Raw genomic sequence first — 15,261 nt, 5'->3', positions numbered from 1 at the left:
GTAATAAGTTATAAGACATGTTCTAATAGTCTTCTGTATAATTCCCTCCTTATCATAATGTATTTGTAAGCACCTTAAAAATATGAAGAGCAGCGCCTTCAAGTTAACTTCAACACCTAGGGTGGACACACCTTCCTGTGTGACTGTATTTAATATTACTGTGGACTTGATTTAGATGACTACAATCTGCCTTATTTTTGAGAGTTTTGTTGTTTAGCTATTTTGTTCAAGTACTTTTTTTCCCCATACATATGGTTCTTCAGAGACCAAAGAGAGATTTGTTGGAGAGGGCTGGATTTCTTTCCAATTTATTCATTATTTTAATGGAAGATCTCTGCCTAGGAGAACAACCTATTGATTGTTTAGTGAAAATTCAGTATGTCTTCAAGGCTTTTAATCATAAAAAGAATAACTGTTTCTTATTTTTTTAACACTAATTTTTGCTTGAGTGCTTGAAACTCCATTTTCAAGCACTCAGAAATGATGCCACTATTTAGTCCTCCTGGGTTTGTTGCACTGGACTTCTGAATAAAATTGATGAACTTCACAGAAACTGTGCTATTTATTTCAGGTGTTAGAATACTGCACTAACATAATGAAACCAAATACTATTTATCAAATAGTAATATTTTAGAACCTAGATCACCTATCTTTCCATACGGAGTTAATCATCAGAAAAAAAAGAGATATTTTTGTTCAGATACAAACTATACCCATTCGATTTAAAATGTCAGATCATCCAATTAGTCTGAAAAGTGCTGGAGTTTATTAAAACAAGCTCTCTTACTTATTGTCTTTTACATAGTCTCAAAACCTTCATGAGTCCATGGTTCTGTTTAAGCCAAATTGATGATATTATTTGGATAAGTTCAGTTCAGTCATTCAGTCGCGTCTGACTCTTTGCGACCCCATGAATTGCAGCACGCCAGGCCTCCCTGTCCATCACCAACTCCCAGAGTTCACTCAGACTCACATCCATTGAGTCGGTGATGCCATCCAGCCATCTCATTCTCTGTCGTCCCCTTCTCCTCCTGCCCCCAATCCCTCAGTCCCTGTCCCCAAACAGCATCAGAGTCTTTTCCAATGAGTTAACTCTTCGCATGAGGTGGCCAAAGTATTGGAGTTTCAGCTTTAGCATCAGTCCTTCAAATGAACAGCCAGGACTGATTTCTTTAGGATGGACTGCTTGGATCTCCTTGCAGTCCAAGGGACTCTCAGGAGTCTTCTCCAACACCACCGTTCAAAAGCATGTTTTTCGGCGCTCAGCTTTCTTCACAGTCCAAATCTCATATCAATACATGACTACAGGAAAAACCATAGCCTTGACTAGACGGACCTTTGTTGGCAAAGTAATGTTTCTGCTTTTCAATATGCTATCTAGGTTGGTCATAACTTTCCTTCCAAGGAGTAAGCATCTTTTAATTTCCTGGCTGCAATCACCATCTGCAGTGATTTTGGAGCCCAGAAAAATTAAGTCTGACACTGTTTCCACTGTTTCCCCATCTATTTCCCATGAAGTGATGGGACCAGATGTCATGATCTTAGTTTTATGAATGTTGAGCTTTAAGCCAACTTTTTCACTCTCCTCTTTCATTTTCATCAACAGGCTTTTTAGTTCCTCTTCACTTTCTGCCATAAGGGTGGTATCATCTGCATATCTGAGGTTATTGATATTTCTCCCAGCCATCTTGATTCCAGCTTGTGCTTCTTCCAGCCCAGTGTTTCTCATGATGTATTCTGCATATAAGTTAAATAAGCAGGGTGACAATATATAGCTTTGACGTACTCCTTTTCCTATTTGGAACCAGTCTGTTGTTCCATGTCCAGTTCTAACTGTTGCTTCCTGACCTGCGTACAGGTTTCTCAAGAGGCAAGTCAGGTGGTTTGATATTCCCATCTCTTTCAGAATTTTCCACAGTTTATTGTGATCCACACAGTCAAAGGCTTTGGCATAGTCAATAAAGCAGAAATAGATGTTTTTCTGGAACTCTCTTGCTTTTTAGATGATCAGGCAAATATTGGCAATTTGATCTCTGGTTCCTCTGCCTTTTCTAAAACCAGCTTGAACATCTGGACGTTCACGGTTCACGTATTGCTGAAGCCTGGCTTGGAGAATTTTGAGCATTACTTTACTAGTGTGTGAGATGAGTGCAATTGTGTGGTAGTTTGAGCATTCTTTGGCATTGCCTTTCTTTGGGATTGGAATGAAAATGGACCTTTTCCAGTCCTGTGGCCACTGCTGAGTTTTCCAAATTCGTTGACATATTGAGTGCAGCACTTTCACAGCCTCATCTTTCAGGATTTGGAATAGCTCAACTGGAATTCCATCACCTCCACTAGCTTTGTTCGTAGTGATGCTTTCTAGGGCCCACTTGACTTCATATTCCAGGATGTCTGGGTTTAGGTGAGTGATCACACCATTATTATTATTATTATTTTTTTGAATTTGAAGATGATATATCACATTGCCAAAGGTACCTTTGTGTGGCTGCCTTTTCTATGATCTTGCTATTCACATAAAGATTATTCTTGGTTTGGTGATCTGTCAATCATAGGATAATTGACTTAAAATATCTCACTTTGGCTAATATTTTCAAACATTGGAAAATTCTCTAATCACTAATGGAAGCTTCAAGTGAATAGATCAAATTCTTAATCAAAGAAGTATGCCCACCATCATATTGGAGTTAGGCAAGAATGGAGAAAGAAACATGTTTAAGATGAGTATAAGAGAAATCAGTAACAGAAGGTGTCACAAAAGGCACAGTTTCAGGTGTTCCCGGGACATATCACAGAAAATGCAAAAGCTACAATGCAGAGAATTAACTGGAATTGGGAAAAAGAATATGGTCAGCTATCAGGAGTCACTTGAGTGGTTGGAATGATAGGCAGCTTGTTATACTATGTTTAGCAATTTCCTTTTTGCCTAGAGATATTCCAATTTGGTCATTCCAGTTTTCAGCAGCATTTACCTGTCATATCTTAAAAGTGCACCATTGATATCCGAAACAAAGTGTTATTTTTTTATACACATTTTGAAAGAGTTCTATTCTTTTTTTTTTATTTTTTTTAAATTTTATTTTATTTTTAAACTTTACATAATTGTATTAGTTTTGCCAAATATCAAAATGAATCCGCCACAGGTATACATGTGTTCCCCATCCTGAACCCTCCTCCCTCCTCCCTCCCCATTCCATCCCTCTGGGTACGAGACAGCAAAAGAGACACTGATGTATAGAACAGTCTTATGGACTCTGTGAGAGAGGGAGAGGATGGGAAGATTTGGGAGAATGGCATTGAAACATGTAAAATATCATGTATGAAACGAGTTGCCAGTCCAGGTTCGATGCACGATACTGGATGCTTGGGGCTGGTGCACTGGGAAAGAGTTCTATTCTAACTTTTATTCTCCTTACCATTTAAGTCTTCTAAGTCAATTATATTCTGTAACAAAGCGTTCTTCTTAATTGGTGCTATTCTTCCATCCTGAAAATATCCTTGACAGTGCAATATGGCAACACACATAAGACTTCAGTTCAATCTTTCCTTATATTCAAACTCCACATTAAATGGTGTCTGTATGACACCATTAAACAGAGATCTACATGACAGAGGTAACTAATCTGAGGCGTAAGGGCACAAGTTTTGGAAAACTACTAGAAGCAGCTTAAATCATTTTGTTAAGAGTCTGCAACAAATAAAAATTCTCAGCAGTAGTCCAGAAAATTAATCTGAATCCTTAATCAGTGCTTCTTGCCCACTTCCCATAGAGAGGTAGTGAGAGATGCCTGTGGTAATTGAAGTGGCTCTGCTTTGATCATATTAATCACTTATATGACAGGATCAAATGGGTCAGAAAACTTATTTTATAGTCTGTATTTATGTGAACAAGTCATAAATTTTCTCCAGGTAGGTAAATGAGGTAACAGTGGTCTGTAATTTGAAATAACAACTATAGTTACTAATAAAGGTAACTTTTTATCTGATAACACACTAGTGAATAATATTAAATTCCTAGACAATTCGTCTGCTACCACACTGTCAACATCACATTATAAGAGCATGATTTGGGTACAAAATTAATCATATGATTTGGTAAACCTGATGAAATTTTGTAGCTGGTGCAACAAAATCTACCATCTGCTGAGGCAGGTGGCATTGGGCATTGGAATCGTATGTTGCTTTTTTCCTACTTGAATGCATAAAAAAAGTTTGTATGCATAGTCAGGAGCCCTGACTAAAATATCTAGCTGAGGTAGTTAATGTCATAGAGTTTTCCTTAGAAAATGAAGGCACTGTTTTGATCACTACAAATTAAGAGACATTGCCTTAGAGTAGATGTCTCAATTACAAAAATAACAGAAAGGGATTATTGTTTTCACCTTTCTCTCTTTCACACAAAAATATGCTTACTTAAACAATATTCATCTACAAGATTAATTGCCTATGAATTTTCAGGCATTTTGCTAGCTATATATATATGTGTGTGTGTGTGTGTGTGTATTAATATATTGATTTTTCCTCTCAAGGAGCTTATAGTCTAGAAATAAGATCATTAAGTACCTTGAAAATTGCAACATGATGGCATTGGATTAGGTGTATGTGTCAGGTGTGATAAGAATTGTACCCTGATCTTTATTGGGATGGGTGAGGAAGGGAAGCTTCTGGGGTGGTAAGATGGTACATGAGCTAAGTCATGAAAACTAATGGGGCTCATCTACACAGAGGGAGGGTTGGGGGATGGTGGTATTCCAGGAAAAGAGAGTCATAGCTACATAAGCCAGTTTGAGAGAAGGTATAGGATACACTGGACAAATCAAAGTTGCTTAGCATGAAATAAGCAAGTCCTGATTATAAGAAATTGTTGACTTCAGGAATAGCCTAATTTCTTCCATCAGCCTATGATGTGTGGAAGGTGTTGATCTCATAGTACAAACAAAAAAACCAAAACAAAATACTTAAACATCTGCCTACTCCTGGAATACCTCAAAAGATTATCTCCAGGCATCACTTGAAAAAAAAAATCTCAAAAACAAAACAGAATTTCTGAAGAGAGAGGCATTCCTTAAAATGTGAGGGCTCTTTGATTCCTTTAGTAGCTTTTTGCAATTTGAGCTGAATCAGCAGGTCTGCCTGTGAGAACAAACGTATATGTAGACTTGATGTCCTGAATCAGGGTGGCTTTCAGTTCAAGCATATGAAATAACTTTAGCATCTCACTTAAATATTAAATGTAAGAACTCATGAAATTCTGAGAAAGTATCACCAGTCCAATTATATCTTCAATTCTATTCTATTCAATAAGCGTTTACTGAACAACATTTTATGGAAGGGACAAAGGACAGGAATACAAAAATACATATTGTATGGAAACTTCTCAAGGAAGTTTAATAGCCATGATCATACTAAGAATAATACACAATTTTTTGTTGCTGTTTAGTCGCTAATTTATGTCCAAGTCTTTGAGGCCCCACAGACTGTAGCCTACCAGGTTCCCTTGAACATGGGATTTTCCAGGCAAGAATACTAGAGTGTGTTGCCATTTCCTTCTCCCAGGGGTCTTCCTGACCCAGGAATCGAACCCATGTCTCCTGCATTGGCAGGCAGATTCTTTACCACTGAATCACCAGGGAAGCTCTCATAGTACATAATACGCAGCAATAAAACACATTAGAAAATGAGTAACTGGCAAAGAAACTTAAGGAGACTTAATTAAGGAGGTGGCATTTGAATGTAACCTTGGCAGATTTTCAAATGTAAAGTTTGGGTCCAAAACCAATTTTAGGTCTGTAAACAGAGTCCAAAATTAAGTACGTTTTACTTTCTATGCAGCAGTCACAGAGTCTTATGAATTATAAAGCGGGTCATATTGCCTTTCTTCTACAGAAGGAAAAAGAAAGATATAAAAACAGGTTTTTGAATCAGTAGATGGCTAAGATTTTCAGATTCCTATGTACTCACTAAGGCTAAATTTTCATTTCTAGTTTTAGATGAATAAAGATAAAACCAAGAATATGATGGAAGAAATTAGGCTGTTCCTGAAGTCAACAATTTCCTATAGTCAGGACTTCCTGATAGTACGAAGACCATTGACTAAGATGCCCATGAGAATATTTGCTTCAAATAGGGCTTTACCCCTCTGTATGTTCACAGCAGAGCTTCCCACATTATCAAAGGAATCAGTACAACTTCACTTATAAAACTAAAAATTGTGATCTTGAGACAAATGGTCATGTAGTCTCAATAAATGTGGTAAAAGGTCATATGAGATAATGAATACAAATTTATTTTTCCTAATAATACTGAATGGTAATCAGGGTTGACTTCTAAGTTTAGATTTTGATCCTTTCAAATTAGGTTGAAACTACTACATTACTGAGAGATATCTTGCTCAAACACTTGTGAATGTGATTCTCCTTCAAATTCCTATAGTGATGCGGAAAATTAAGACCACTCAGTTCTGTGTAATGAAAATAGCCTTCACAACTTATGGACTCTATTATGTTGCATTGTAAAATGCACCCTGGCTTCAAGTGCCATTACCTATTGAAGAATTTAGATTCTGTGCTCATAAATTTGAAACACGCTCATGGACACAGATCTCCATGTTTTAAGTAGAGAATGATACTTCTAAATAGATCTGGGAATATTCTGTAATGTTCAACTCTTGTTGCCATAACTTTCTACCAGAACTTGTCAGGAGATTCTTGCATTAGAAGATATTCTTTTCTCCAATGACATATATGAGTATGGCCTATTTTTTAGCTATTATTAAATTTGATCAAGAAAAAATTTAACATAAGCAGTCTATTTATGAAATCCACAATTCAAAATATCTACGGAATTTCCAAACTTATGGTTGAAATGTTAGAACAATACTGTGATGTAAATAGAATTCCCTCAGAATTCCTTTGGTTCAATTTTAACTGATGAATCACTAACTGCTGACTCTTGGTATTAGTTAGGAGTGTGCTTTTAATGATCTTCAGGTTGTTTAAACATGATAGTCTTAAGTAAAATAATAAACAATGGACTATATACATTATTAGAATCAGAGAAGAGCTATATTGGAAGATTATTTAGTTTGCTTCCAGAAAGAACAAAGGCCTTTCAGCATATGAACTTCAGGAAAGAGTATTTCTAAATGTCTCTTAAATAATAACAAAATATTTTAAATAAAAGACCATCTTCCATCAGAACAGCACTTTATATTTTTATAAAGTGTTGGACAGCATTTTTATTCTCGTTGATCCAATCAACACTATTACAAGAATGCAGGGCAGAGGCTACTGTTAACTTTTTACATGAAAGGTTAAAAAAATAAAACAGACTTGAATGAGGTAAATTGGCTCACCTTAGGGCTAATTACTAGTAAACTGTATTTACTAGTACTAGAATCTGTAATTTTTTCTTCCTAAAATAACCTATATTTCCTCAGTTTCTGTGTTCTCTTGCATCTAATAGCCTGCACCCATGACTCTTTGAGGGCTGTCCAAGGGCAACTGGACTTACTTTGCCTGTGTGCACAGATTGTCAGAAATTCTGATTTTATAACTTTCCTGGAATGCTCAAAGTCAATGACTAGGGCAGGAGTCCACCCTGCTTGCTTTCTTGAGTCAGGACAAACTAGGGTGTCATTTATACTCCAGAGCTCCCAATGGGTGTCAGGCTGATGCTGGGACTTTTCTTTTTTTTTTTTCTTAATTTATTTAGTTTTAACTGAAGGATAATTACAGTATTGTGTTGGTTTCTGCCATACATCAATATGGATCAGCTGTAGGTAAACATATGTCTCCTAGGACATTTCTGCAATCACAACATTGTTTGACTTTTTCCACTTGCTACTCTTTCTTCCATCAGCACTGTTTATTTGTTGGTAACATTTCCTTAATAGATCATTTGCACAGGAATCCTCATCTCTAAATTGGCTTTTCCAGAACTCAGACTAAGAAATTTACTAATAAAATGGAGGAATAGTTTAAATATCCATTCTAAGGGCACACACTTCGTAAATGGAGGAGATAGAAATCAAATCTAACTAAAGCACCATCATTTTGTTGTTCTTGTTCTTTTAATTGGTTCATCACAAGGGACTAGAACATCTGTGTTAAAGTTTTTACTTTGTCAGAAATTTACTTAATCTCTTTAAGCATGTTTCTTTTGAATCTGTAACCTGGGAGATAATAGCAACTGCTCAAGCTGTTGCATATAGGTATTATGATAACCAAATAAATTAACAGGGAAATATTTTTACACCATAAAATACTTCAACAGTATTTTCCAAAATGTAAAAGAAAGAAAATATAGATTTCCAGGATGCACAGATCCTTCCTTTGATTGCATATATTCTCATTAATAGGTATATTAGCATTAGAGAACCTGCATTTTTACAAGTCCTTTAGTTGACTTCCTGGTGGCTCAGGGGTTAAAGCGTCTGCCCTCAATGCAGGAGACCTGGGTTCCATCCCTGGGTCGGGAAGATTCCCTGGAGAAGGAAATGGCAACCCACTCCAGTATTCTTGCCTGGAGAATCCCATGGACGGTGGAGCTGGTGGGCTACAGTCCATGGGTCGCAAAGAGTCGCACACAACTGAGCGACTTCACTTTCACTTTCACTTGAGTTGACTTAGCTGAAGAAGATTACACAGTTTGAGAAACAGAACTGTTCAAGATGCGTTGATGCTATCATCATCCTCTCAATAGAAGAGTCAATTTCTTTCTGATTTATCTGCATAACATCTAATAGCTTGTTACTGTTTTTAATATTATTAATTTGTTGATTTTCCCTATTGTTATCTTCTCTTTAATTCTTAGCTGACACTAGCAAAATATTTATAGCTAACTAAAAGCAAGCCAAACCAAACAAAGCAAATAAAACAGGAAGACTAAGCAAGCACATTAGCAAACACTTGAAAATGACCAGGAGGAAATTATCAAAATTATTTTTGAATTTTTTTCATACAGATGTTGCTCATTAATTAGATCTCTATATTAAAAATATAGTGAAAAATTCACTGTGACAGTTTAAGAAAATGAATAAAAAATGAATTCAGCTAAAATACTTTTCAGGGCATGAACATAATCACAATCTGTAAGAAATGCACAAAGCTTAAAGTACTTATCATTCCTAAGTTTTGGATCTTGTGCCACTTTCATAGTTGAAGCTTATTTACATAATGTATCACAGACACAGGAATCACCAGTTAGATACAGTAGTACATGACTATCATTGCTAATTGTTCTTTTTGTCTTTATAAATGCTAAAGAGAAGTATATCCCTATTTAGTTGATTTCAATTCTAGGTACCATACAGAACGGAAAAATGTATCTAAAATGTTGTAAGCAACTGCTGCTGCTGCTAAGTTGCTTCAGTCGTGTCCGACTCTGTGTGACCCCGTAGACGGCAGCCCACCAGGCTCCCCTGTCCCTGCGATTCTCCAGGCAAGAACACTGGAGTGGGTTGCCATTACCTTCTCCAATTTTAAGCAACTAATTGCAACCATATTCATGTATTTGTTGAAATTTACACATGATATAAATTGTTCCAGTTTGTGAAGTTTTAAAAAATTAAATTGCAAAACAATAATTTAATTCTTTTAAGTTATTTTATGAAGGGGAATAGAAGCAGTATATAATTTAATGTTGACAAATTCATGCTTTCTTCATGCTAATGTTTCCCAAATTTACATCTCCAGCACAAAACTCTCCTTAACACCTGACTCACATAAACAACTGCTTAAATAATGTGTGTGATGGGACATCTCAAAATGAACATGTCCACAGCTGAACCCTCTTCCATCCCAGTCTTCTAAATCATTCTACCAGTTGCTCAAGACTATTCAATCAATCCACCAGCAAAACCCAAAAATCCCAAATTTGAATTCTTTAATTACTCCACTCTTCCTCTCATATCTTATATGTAATTTGTCTCATCACAGCGATCTGTGAAAATATGTAATACATATCATGTCATTTCCCAGAAGTTCACTATGATTCTCCATTTCCCTTAAAGTAAAAGATTATAATACTATATATATATTTCTAAATTATATAAAACCAGCCTCTGTTACCTTGCAGACTTAATCCCCTCTGACTCTCCATGTTGCTTACTTTGATCCAACTGAATTGACCACTGGCTATTTCTTGCTGTTCCTTAAGCATACCTGTAATGCTCTCTTCTTCGGGCCTTTCCACTGGCTGTTGTTTTAGTTTGCAATGATTGCCTTTAGATATCCAGTGACCTCTCCTATCCTGAATTTTTTATTTTTTATCAGTGTTATTTCTCAATGTATCTATCATGATCAAATTATTTTAAATTGTCTCCTCCCCTCCCACAATATGATTTCTTTTATCTTCTTTTAATTTTTCTTTGCAGTGGCTTTGATAATCTTTTTATATACTTATGGAATTAATTTAGTGTGTTTGTTGTTTACTTTCTGTCTACCTCTTCCAAATGTAAGTTGAATGAGGGAAAGGATCTTTTTTTAAATTCCTTACTAGTATCCTTTACCTACCTACAAAAATTATTGGGACATTATTAATCAATCAGCACTTACTGAATGAATAAATTTGTAGAAATGGAGAATTAAGGAATATCATACATCTGAGGAAAACAAATAGTAATAGAAAAGACAGTAAGTAGACTTGGTTCTGATGGAAATAGATAATCTGGGTAATATGAAAGAACATTAAACTATTCCAATGAGAATCCTAATTTGTGAGATATTATTTAATCTACTAATATTGGAAAACCTTTCTGATCTGAGACCTGCTGATTGATACCTAAAATTTGTATCTCATATGCATTAAAATGTTTTGAAATATATAGTTATTCCTTAGCTTGGAATTTTTCTCAGCTTCTGGCTATTAATTTATAGGAAACAATATATGTTATTCCTGACATTTGTAAATCCCTTTATGTTTTTATTCTTTACATACAACAAAGGTCCATCTAGTCAAGGCTATGGTTTTTCCAGTGGTCATGTATGGATGTGAGAATTGGACTGTGAAGAAAGCTGAGCGCCAAAGAATTGATGCCTTTGAACTGTGGTGTTGGAGAAGACTCTTGAGAGTCCCTTGGACTGTAAGGAGGTCCAACTAGTCCATCCTAAAGGAGATCAGTCCTGGGTGTTCATTGGAAGGCCTGATGCTAAAGCTGAACTCCAATACTTTGGCCCCCTCATGCGAAGAGTTGACTCATTGGAAAAGACTCTGATGCTGGGAGGGATTGGGGGCAGGAGGAGAAGGGAATGACAGAGGATGAGATGGCTGGATGGCATCACCGACTCGATGGACATGAGTTTGAACAAACTCTGGGAGTTGGTGATGGACAGGGAGGCCTGGTGTTCTGCGATTCATGGGGTCGCAGAGAGTCAGACACGACTGAGTGACTGAACTGAACTGACACCAAAAAATACACTTTGATGCAGTGAAGAAAACACATTATTATTTATTATATTTTTCTGATATTTTCTGAGAAACTCCATTTGTTAATAATAAAAAAGATACTGATCCTTATTCAACTCTGTTCTACTTAGGGAAGAAAATGCTTTAAATCTTTACAATCTGGGGCACTGGCTCTCTGGATATGCTTGATAATAATTATTGCAGGCAGCTGTAATACATTTCAAATGCCAGTGTCCCCAAAACTATTTTCTGAAAGACAAATACTGTTGATTTAGTTGTTTGTCACTGGTTCATCATAGCTTTTGCCACGTTTTGTAATCTCTCAATCACACTTTAAGAGCAAACTAGTATTCATCTACCCTAGATTTCTTTTACATATATTTCAGAGCCTAGTACTTTCAATTTAATTTATAAACTAAAATGTTTTCCTGTTTCTCAATGACAATGGCTAGGTCAATTCTATGAAGTAGGATTCCCACTTAATGAAAAATTTATTTCATCCACTGATATCAAATCCTCTTTCTCTTATCCTCGGTTTATGTTTTGTTTAGTTGCTAAGTCATGTCTGCCTTTTTTGCAACCCCTTAATCTGTAGCCCGTCAGGCTCCTCTGTCAGTGGGATTTCCCAGGAAAGAATACTGGAGTGGGTTGCCATTTCCAACTCCAGGGGATCTTCTCGACCCAGGGATTGAACTCTCCTGCATTGCAGGTGGATTCTTTAGCACTGAGCTACCTGGGAAGACCTGGTTTCTTTATGTCTCTGACTATTTTAGGAGTTTTGCAACCTTTCATGTTTCATTTCCAATCTAGAAATGATGTGGGGATCGACCAACTCCACTCTTCTTCAGCAAGAAGGAAGAGTATGGAGAAATACCTGGAAGTTGAGACAGAGAAAAACATAGTCTAATTTCTTATTCCCTAGCAATGTATAACTGTTGACACAGACACTGCTTCTGCTGAAATTCACCAGGTTGAGATAATTGATTAGCTGTATCCCTAAGGAGAACATTGCTTGTTTAACATACAAGGAAGCAATGGTGCTCAAAAATAGTGTCTGTGCAGCAGCTGTCAGATAAGTTCTGGGTAAACCTTATTTTTTTCTGTCTTTTCATTTAATAGAAGCTTTAGGAATAACACAACTATAGAAAGGATACTAACCTAGTGTCTCACACTCTATCTTGAAGTGCCTTGTAAGTCTGTTAATCAAAATTACAGAGTAAAATTTGTATATAGTAAAATGAAGACATACCATTAGATTTAATCACCTGGGCCATATCTTTCCAGTTGAAAAATTTTAAGCATAGCCAAGGGAATCAAGTTCAAACTTACATAATGCTTTCATGATATTTAGAAGATATATCAACTCCTTTAATTCTGTTCCTGTTAATTCAATATTTATTTGCATGACATTAGTGTTCTGAGAATACCTTGTTTGTTATAAATATATAGTTTCTTCAAAAGAAAATTTTAAAAATTATTTGCTTACAGAAATCAGTTATATTTTTCTATGAACTTAATTCCACATATTTTATCCTACATAGAAATGAGCATCAGAGTAAACAGGAGACAGGAAGGCAAGCAAGAGATGATGATAACCCAGGCTAAGGTACTAACAATAGATGTATACTGGAGCCAACAGAAATTGCTGATAAATTTAGAGTAGAAGATACTGAAAAGAAAACCCTTACTATGGGAATTGGGAAACTAAAATAAATGAAAACCTTTGGATGTTACACATCTATAATTTTTGAAGAAAGGCTTTCTTTTCCATGCTACTTTATCCCACCAAAAAGACTCAAAAAGTTCTTCAGTGTGTTGTGGGTCATTCATTAAAGAATGGTGTAGTCATATGTAGTGGGAACTACATTGATTGATGACCTGCATTCAGTTTTGTGACCTTGGGGATGTCATTTAACTGCTCACAGCCTATGATTCACCTGTAACACAGGTCAATGATAACATCTCCACAATGTTTTCATGAAGGTCAAAAGAGATAATGCTCAAAAAGATGCCATTTGATGGAGGTTAAAATTTTAATAACTATGCCTTTTAACTTTCTTGTGTGCTGCCTAACAATGTCATATTCAAATAGAACTGTTTTAGTGTCAAATTGAGCTTGATTGTTCTAAACATTTTATTGGTAATAAGATTTATAATGTATAGTATATTACATAATTATTATATATAATTATTTATATTAATTATGTAACTATAAACATGCACAAGTATATATATATATATATATACAAACTAAACAAAAAAAAATGAAAAACTAAAATTCAACCAAACCATTATTTTTAGACATAATACCCTGGAGAGTTTAGTACAATTTAGCAATGTGGTAGCAGAGATAATATTTCTTTCTTAAACTTATTTCTCTTCAATGCTATATTGGTCAAGGAATGCCTAAGGCTTTGCAGCTGATGCTTCTGGAGCAGATCAATTTTATCATTTTTTTTCCCCTCTGGAGCCTGTCCAAGGAGAAAAGCAAAGATCTCAGTTGAACAGCATTTTTCACACTGACCTGTTCATTCATTTGAATCAGTAGCAATATTTAAATAAGAACCAACTGAGTGAAAACATTATGAGGATCCATGACTGATGCTTCCAGTTGGAAGCATTTTTTTTCCTATTTTGTTCAACTCCTATAACACTATGATACTGTCTCTATTTTGGTATTTTATGCTGTCACTGTGATATACGTAAGTGTGTATATCGTATATTTACATACACACAAACAGACATATGTGCGAATATTGAAAAATTATATAGCACATTATTGTGCTAAAATATGTTATTTTGCTTTACCTCCATCACTTATGTAAGTACATTCTTACTTATCTTTAATAACCTTGTGCCTGGTTTATACAGAAAATCTTTTGTTTCAGATGAATCAAAGATTTAATGAGTGCATGGGTTGCAAGGTAAATGGGTGAAATGTTTAGGCAAAATTCTAAATAATTAGGAAAAGAGGATAAATTCGATATTTGCATGGCAGGCAGATTTAAATAAAACTTGCCTTTTTAAACCTTCTGTTGAGTAGACTTTTTATAACATTTACATTAATGTATTCAGTGGAAGTGACAAATAGTTCAAGGGATTAGATCTGATAGAGTGCCTAAAGAAGTATGGAAAGAGGTTCATAACATTGTACAGAAGGCAGTGATCAAACCATCCAGAAGAACTGTAAAAAAAGTCAAAATGGTTGTCAGAGGAGGCCTTAGAAATAGCTGATAAAAGAAGAGAAATGAAAGACAAAGGAGAAAAGGAAAGACATACCCACCTGAATGCAGAGTTCCAAGGAATAACAAGGAGAGATAAGTATTCCTAAGTGAACAATGCAAAGAAATAGAGGAAAACAATGGAATGGGAAAGACTAGGAATCTCTTAAAGAATTAGAGATACCAAGGTAAGATTTTGGGTAAAGATGGGCATAATTAAGGACAAAAATGGTATGGACCTAACAGAAGCAAAAGATATTTAAAAGAGGTGGCAAGAATACACAGAAGAACTGTACAAAAAAGATCTTCGTGAACCAGATAACCATGATGGTGTGGTCATTCAACTAGAGCCAGATATCCTGGAATGTGAAGTCAAGTGGGCCTTAGGAAGCATCACTATGAACAAAGCTAGGGAGGTGATGAAATTCCAGCTGAGCTCTTTCAAATCCTAAAAGATGATGCTGTGTAAGTGCTGCACTCAATATGCCAGCAAATTTTAAAAACTCAGCAGTGGCCACTGGGCTGGGAAATGTCAGTTTTCATTCCAATCCCAAAGAAAGGCAATGCCAAAGAATCTTCAAACTACTGCACAAGTACACTCATTTCACACAGTAGCAAAGTAATGCTCAAAATT

This window comes from Bubalus bubalis, chromosome 19, assembly GCF_019923935.1.
Source record: "Bubalus bubalis isolate 160015118507 breed Murrah chromosome 19, NDDB_SH_1, whole genome shotgun sequence".
Classification (NCBI taxonomy): domain Eukaryota; kingdom Metazoa; phylum Chordata; class Mammalia; order Artiodactyla; family Bovidae; genus Bubalus; species Bubalus bubalis.
The sequence above is the reverse complement of the archived record's forward strand: the minus strand, read 5'-3'. Positions refer to the sequence as shown.